Genomic DNA, 7,500 nt, shown 5'->3' on the forward strand with positions numbered 1-7,500 from the left:
GATGCCCGCTGGGTGCAAGCACCCGTGACGGGACACCCTGGGATGGAGGGGCCCGACGAAGGCTTGCGCCAGTGCCGAACCCGTAATCCCGCAACAACTGTTCGATTTGTCTACGCCTGTGGGTTTCCAGTGTCCAGCGGCCCGGGGTAGGACCGCCAATACCCATTGGCTTGCGCGCAAGATAGACTTCTTGGTCCGTGTTTCAAGACGGGTCCCGAGGGTATCTCAATGCATAATGCGTCATCACAGATCGGGGGTGAGTGCTTCGAAGGTCTCCGGCTTGAGAACCTGCCCTCTCGACCCCGCTCTAACCAATCCATCACGCTTCCAGCGGCGCACCAAATGCTCGGTCGGGCCCTGCGCCTCTCGGTGTGAAAGGCGCGGAGACTCTCGCTCGGGGAGGCCGCCGAGCCACCCGTACTAAAGAGCCGCCAACCACGAGCCAGGGGCCGTTGCCGGAACAATAAACTCACACTTGTAATGGATCGCGATGTCCGTTACTGCGGACCGATAAGTGCACGGCAGCCGACCCGGCGAGGGCCAACCACCGCTGAATATCGCCGCCCGGATCATTGAGCTCAACAGGTTTGCGTCCCCTAGGCAGTTTCACGTACTATTTGACTCTCTATTCAGAGTGCTTTTCAACTTTCCCTCACGGTACTTGTTTTCTATCGGTCTCATGGCGGTATTTAGCTTTAGAAGGAGTTTACCTCCCACTTAGTGCTGCACTATCAAGCAACACGACTCCATGGAGCCGACCGTCTACCACCTCACTTTTCGTGCCGTTCGACGGGCCTATCACCCTCTGTGGGAAAATGGGCCACCTTCAAGTTGAACTTGAACTGTTTGCACCGTAAGTGGTAGATAACGGACCGGTCCAGTACACGGAATCGGACAGACGCGAGGTACGCGCCGTCCCTACGTGCTGAGCTTATCCCGTTTCGCTCGCAGCTACTCAGGGAATCCCTGTTGGTTTCTTGTCCTCCCCTTATTAATATGCTTAAATTCTGGGGGTTCTCACACATCACTTGAGGCCTACGTTGGATTTTTCCCGAATGGTAAATAGTAGCACGCACTTGTTCGCTTGTATCCAGCGGGTGGGCGTACCGCACGCGTTACACGACTCGGCCAGACGGCGGGTCCCGGCAACAGACGGCAAGCCAGGTGTTCAAGGGCTTCCGGTGCTCCCAGGTTGTCTTATAGCCGAAGTTCGAACCGTGCGACACGACACGCACCCACTGGGCCAACTGTACCGCCTTACCATTTCAGCGCCCAAGGTCCCCCGCGGAAGGGGTCCGAGCACGCCATGATGCACAGTGCGCCAAACGCGTGTGTTCAAGCCTGCGACACACTCCCGGGCGTGCTGCTCGCCCAGGCGTGCCGCTGGTACGCGGGCGTCCTGTAGTTATGGAATAGTGTGTAACAAGAATTGGTAGGCACTCAAGAATGTGTGCATCGGTCGGGTTTAAACGTCCGATGCGCCATATGCGTTCAACGTGTCGGTGTTCATGTGTCCTGCAGTTCACATTCTGACGCGCATTTAGCTGCGGTCTTCATCGATCCATGAGCCGAGTGATCCCCTGCCTAGGGTTTTGGTATGTTCAACTGTCTCCTATGTTTTCGTTATGCGCTAGGTGCATCTCTCACAACTTAAGTTCCCCGGACAGCGTAACCGTGCACCTCTCGGTTCCTTCGAAGCCGTCCAGGGTGGACAAGGATGACCATTGGTCTTCCTTCCCATTGATCGACGCGCGATGTGGGCGGCATCGGCGCGATCTTGCACAACTTTCGTTCTCTTGATTAGGTTCTCTCTCGCTCGAGGCCAGTGTTTAAATATGTTCTAGTGGGTCTTTACCTTCGCCCATGTGTCACACACTTTACGCGTTCGATGGCTGCCATTGGGAGTGTGCGCACAGGTACGAAGGCCACTGGCCTACGGTCGCGCACGCTCAATATCGTAGTATAGACACACCTCTCTCGCGGGTCTAATTGGCGTGCGCGGCCCCCAAAAGGTAACATAGCAGTTTGTTCTGCTGATACCGTGTTTCTCTATCTCTCTAATCAACTCACACAACAACATATATGTATTGATCGGTAATGATCCTTCCGCAGGTTCACCTACGGAAACCTTGTTACGACTTTTACTTCCTCTAAATCATCAAGTTCGGTCAACTTCGGCCATGCCAGCTGCAGCTCACGAAGGAACCGCGGAAGGTGTGCCTCCAGAGACCTCACTAAATAATCCATCGGTAGTAGCGACGGGCGGTGTGTACAAAGGGCAGGGACGTAATCAGCGCTAGCTAATGACTAGCACTTACTAGAAATTCCAGGTTCATGGGGACCGTTGCAGTCCCCAATCCCAACTAAATGAGCATTTGGGTGATTTCCCGTTCCTCTCGGAATGGGGGCGCCAATTGGCGAGAACACGCTGCTGCTCACATTGTAGCACGCGTGCAGCCCAGAACATCTAAGGGCATCACGGACCTGTTATCGCTCATTCTCACCTTGCTAAACACAAGTTGTCCCGCTAAGCAGGGCAAACGTGGCCGACGACCGCCCGTGAAGGGGCCGCCGGCCTTGACGTCAGGTGCGCCCGGAGGTGCACTGCTGACAGCGTTCTAGTTAGCTTGTTTGAGTCGCGTTCGTTATCGGAATTAACCAGACAAATCATTCCACGAACTAAGAACGGCCATGCACCACTACCCTTAAATTTGAGAAAGAGCTCTCAATCTGTCTTACCTCGATAAGTTCGGACCTGGTAAATTTTCCCGTGTTGAGTCAAATTAAGCCGCAAGCTCCACTTCGTTTTTTTTTAAACAATTGCAGGTTTTATTGTTCATAAACATTATGTTCTAAAAACAATAGCGTAAACCCACGCTCTTGACGAACGACGTCGCCCGCCAGGGATTTGTCGTGCGTCATTATGAACCCTTTCGGATGTCCCTACCCAATCTCTTTATTAAATTGCTCTTTCCTTTACCCGCATATTGAAAGCGTACGCTAACTGAGTCCGCATGACTCGCTCGTATTTTAACACTTTAGGCTCTCAAGCTAGCTCGCAATCTAGCGATCGGACCATTCCGCCTCGCTGGCGGAAGCCTCCTCCGCAGCTGTCCATCGCCGACCTGCAGCTCGACGTCTTCTTTCATTCTCTCGTCTATTCCGCCGCGACCGGATTAGATCCGCCTCCGTAGGCGCGGTCCGACGACGGCGCGTTGTCGAAGGGCCCTCCCGTTGGACCCGCGCTCTCCACATTCGCTGCATAAACAGTCGCCTCTCATGGCGAACTCTGATCGTCTCAGGGGAAGGTGGTTCTCCCCTACTTCTTCGGGGAATTGGAGGAGGAGCTAGGCCTGCTCGCTCCGCCTCTACTGCCGCCCGCAGTACCTCGTCATCCCGAGCGGCCAGTGCTGCTGCGACGTCCGCAGCCAGTCGCACACGCGCCCGATCCTCCGCCCTGCCGCGAAGCCGTCTGTTGCGGGCAGACCGTTGACGCGCTGCTCGCGTTTCATTTACCCGTCTCGTGATGTCTTCTACGAAGACGTCTTCCACTTCCTCGCCGAAGAGTGCGGCCACACTTTCGAGGACCACTTCCTCGTCCTCGGCGAAAGCCGCTTCCGCTCGACCGCTGGCGAGGGCCTCCTCATCGCGCCACAGCTGTTGCAGCACGGTGGTGATGTTTTTCGCTGCCCTTTGAATGCGGTCCCACCACTCCGCACTCTCCAGCAGCTTCTCGGCCATGTTGCTGAGCTGGACCGATTCGGATGTCCCCCAGCCCAACAGCTCACGTCGGATCTCCTCGAACACGGGGCACTCGAACAAGACGTGGGCCACCGACTCGACCGACCCCACGCACCGTGGACACTCCGGAGACGAAGCGAAGCCGCAGACATGCAGGTACTCCCGGAAAAATCCATGTCCGGAGAGCACCTGCGAAAGGTGGAAGTCCACCTTCCCGTGCTTACGTCCCGTCCACCGGTGCAGGTCGGGAATCAGGCTGTGTGCCCACGTCTGATAGCGGCTGGCCGATGGTGTTGCCGCCGCACGGTCCCACGCGTTCTGCCACTCTATCATCGTGGCCGCTCGCTCCATTGCTCGAGCCTCCTTCCTGCTGATGCCAGGTTCAGCCGACAGCCTGCTGTGGCACCTTGCGTCCTCTTGGATAATTAGACGGTAGGGTACAAGACCGGCCATCACCACCGACACCTCATAGGACACCGAGCGAAACGAGCTCGACACCCCGCGTGCCAGCGGCTTCTGCACCTGGGCCAGTCGTCTGCGGCACCACTGCATATCGGTCGCCTTAGCCCAGATGGGCGAGGCGTACCGAATGACAGACTCCGCAACTCCTGCCAGCAATCGCCGCTTGGCCACCTGCGGGCCGCTGTGGTTTCGCATCACCGAGGTGACAACCGCCACCGCACGGAGGGCCTTGTCCGCGGCCGCTTCCACGTGCGGTTTCCACGATAGCTTCTCATGAAGCTGGACCCCCAGATAGCGCATCGATCTCCCAGTGGTGCAGGTCACTTCACCGACGCGTACCGGAACCTCCAGTCGTCCTCGTCTCAGACTCGAAATGAGTACCGCCTCGGTCTTGTGGGGGGCGAGACTGAGATGACGTGCCTCAAGCCACCCCATCACCGCCTCAATCGCTGTCTCGGCAACCGTCGCCGACTCCTCCGGTGTGCGGCCCTCGGCCAGGATGGCGATGTCGTCAGCAAAACCGACGATGGTGGCCCCTTCAGGGAGCTGGATTCGCAGAACGCCGTCGTACATGACGTTCCACAGAGTCGGGCCAAGGATTGACCCCTGTGGAACGCCTGCCGTTACCCGACGTGACACCGGGCCGTCATGGGTGTCGTACACCAGCTCCCTGTCGGTAAAGTAGTCGCGGAGAAGGAGTTGCAGCTGCGCTGGGACCCCTTTCTCGCGCAGGGCCACCGCTATCGCCTGCCAGCTGGCAGTGTTGAAGGCGTTCTTAACATCCAACGCCACAACCAGCAGGCAGCGCCTGTCCCGCTGGTTCGTCCTGCCGAAGGACATCGCGCGCTCGCCTGCCTCCACCACCAGCTGGATCGCCTGCAGGGTGCTTCGCTGTCTCCGGAATCCGAACTGGTTCTCCGCTAGCTGAGGCGACTCCGGATCCTCGAGGTGCTCATTAAGCCTGTCGAGTGCCGTCCGCTCGAACACCTTCGCTGGGTTGTCTATCAGGCAGATCGGGCGACAAGACGACGCTTCGCCCGGTGGCTTACCTGGTTTAGGCAACAGCACCAGCTTTTGCCTCTTCCACTCGCGTGGAATGACGCCCGTGTCCAGGCAGCTCTGGAAGACCCCGACGAAGGACTCTGGATGCTTGCGGATGGCAACCGTCACCGCAGCATTTGGCACTCCATCCAGGCCAGGCGCTTTCCGCGGATGCAGCTCGCTCGCTATCGCCTGGAGCTCCGCGCAGCTGATCGGACGGACCGGAGTGTCCCCTTCCGAAGGCGCGACGTCCGGCCACTCGACCGGGGGATGCTCCGGAAACAGCTCCTCGACGATCCGCTGCAACACCGCTGGATCGCGTTCACGCGCCGTCCAGCTGCCCCGAAACCGCAGAAGGACCTGCCGGAACCACTGTCCCGTCTCGTCCGCGGCTAGGGCCTGCAGCCACTCATCGAACTGGCGCTGCTTGCTGGCCTTAATTGCCGTCCTTAAGGCAGCACGCGCCTCCTGGTGCTCCTGCGATGCCAACTCGACAGTTGTCTCGTCCAAGGCCGTGCTCTGCCTTTCCCGGGCCAACCGGCAGCGCTCGGTCAGCTCCTCAATGGCCGGAGTCCACCAGTACACATTCGCGCTCTTTCTCTGCTGAGAATGGCCGATCCTTGCCATGGTGGCATCGCAGGCCTCTGCGAGCACCATCCCCAGGCTTGCCGCATCGGTCACCCGATCGGCAAAACGGGTCGCCTCGAGTGCCATTTCGAAAGTACGGGGGCAAAACTGGCGAGTTCGCCAGCGAACACCCGCCTCCCGTACTCCGACGCCTTCCAGCCGCAGGATGCCCCGTCCGGGCCGCTGGCCAGCACGAGGCTGTTGCCCGACCGCAAACCGGATATAGCGGTGGTCGCTATAAGAGTAGCGGTCTAGCGTCCTCCAGGAGCTGATGACCTCCGCTACTCCATCCGGTCGGCAGAGCGATGGACTCGCGAAGGCGACGTCCACCCTGCTGGGCCGGGCCACACCGTTTCCCAGGAAAGTCGGCTCCGTTCCGCGGTTGAGCACCTCCAACCCGATGCTCGTTGCCGTCTGGAGGAGCGCCTCACCCTTAAGGTTGGCACGCTCGCTCCCCCAGGCCCCGTGCCACGCGTTGAAGTCACCGGCCAGGACGACGTGGGGGTGACCTCTCGCCAGAACCTCCAGCCGGTCCATCTGCCGCTCGAAGTCCGGGAGCCCGACAGATGGCGGAATGTAGCAGCAGATAAAGACTATACCTGCTACATCTGCTGCCACTATGCCTGGATGCTGTACACTCCTCACCCGCTGGATGGGGAACCGTTGGCCGCTGGTGACAATCGCGGCCTTGAGTTGCTCATCAGACGCCCAATTGCCGTTGTTGGCCGGCACTGCGTATAGCTCCGTCACGAGCATAACGTCTGCTGCTTCCTCCCTCATACGCTGGAGCGCAAGATCTTGGGCGCTCCTGCTCTTGCCGATGTTGATCTGGAGCACCTCAATCATCGTCGGGCCGTATTTTTGCACAGGGCGGAGGCAATCGGGTGCGGGCCGCCACACTTTAGACATCGGACTTGGCCGATACAAGTAACCGCCTTGTGGCCTTCCGCGCCACACCGGATGCATATCTTGCTGCGGTCCTCGCCCGAGCACTGCCCGGCGAAGTGGCCACGCTCCAGGCACCGGAAGCACCGCTTCTCCGCCAGCGACGCTTTCGGGACCTCCCACACCCAGCACGAGGTGTAACCTAGGAGCAGGCGCTTCCCGGCCAGATGCTCCGCGTCCGACCGTGGCATGGTGACGCGGGCACGGTTCGTGCCATCCCGTCGCGCCCACATATCGATGGCGGCCTCAACGTGCTCCTTCCCCAGCGCCGTCAGCATTGCCTGACGCAGCTGGTCCTCATTCGCCAGGGAGTCTATGTTAGTGACCAGGACCTGGGCCATCTCAGTGCGGACGATCGCCGCTCCCTTGTCCCCGATGGCCACGCGGATGCGTTGGCAAAGTTCCGCGCTATCGACGTCCCGGCTGAGCGGAAGCCGCAAAGTATCTTTCGGCGTCCGCTTTCCGACGCCAATTTTGTCCTGTAGGCCGTCGAGCTGGGCGCTTGTACGGATGACCTTGTACATATCCAGGTAGCTGACACCCTCCGCTGGCGTCACCTCTATTGAGTCAGGCCGCTTGCGTGGCTTCTTTGCCACTGCTGGCATATTACGTGGCTGCTGCTGGCTCTGCTTGTGCAACAGCTGGCCCTTCAACTGCCACTGTTGCTGGTTCTGTCCGGCCACG

The 7,500-nt window shown here is 59.3% G+C and overlaps 1 non-coding gene and 1 pseudogene across 1 annotated transcript; both read right to left on the reverse strand.

The window, feature by feature from the left end:
• LOC128308256 (uncharacterized) overlaps positions 1 to 1,015 on the reverse strand; it is a 3,516-nt pseudogene extending 2,501 nt beyond the window's left edge.
• Positions 1,016 to 1,434: 419 nt separating this feature from the next.
• On the reverse strand, positions 1,435 to 1,592 carry LOC128308197 (5.8S ribosomal RNA). The gene has a single exon (XR_008288126.1). It is a non-coding gene; the product is annotated as a 5.8S ribosomal RNA (ribosomal RNA).
• Positions 1,593 to 7,500: the final 5,908 nt, after the last annotated feature.

This window comes from Anopheles moucheti (genome assembly GCF_943734755.1).
Source record: "Anopheles moucheti chromosome X unlocalized genomic scaffold, idAnoMoucSN_F20_07 X_unloc_3, whole genome shotgun sequence".
Lineage (NCBI taxonomy): Eukaryota > Metazoa > Arthropoda > Insecta > Diptera > Culicidae > Anopheles > Anopheles moucheti.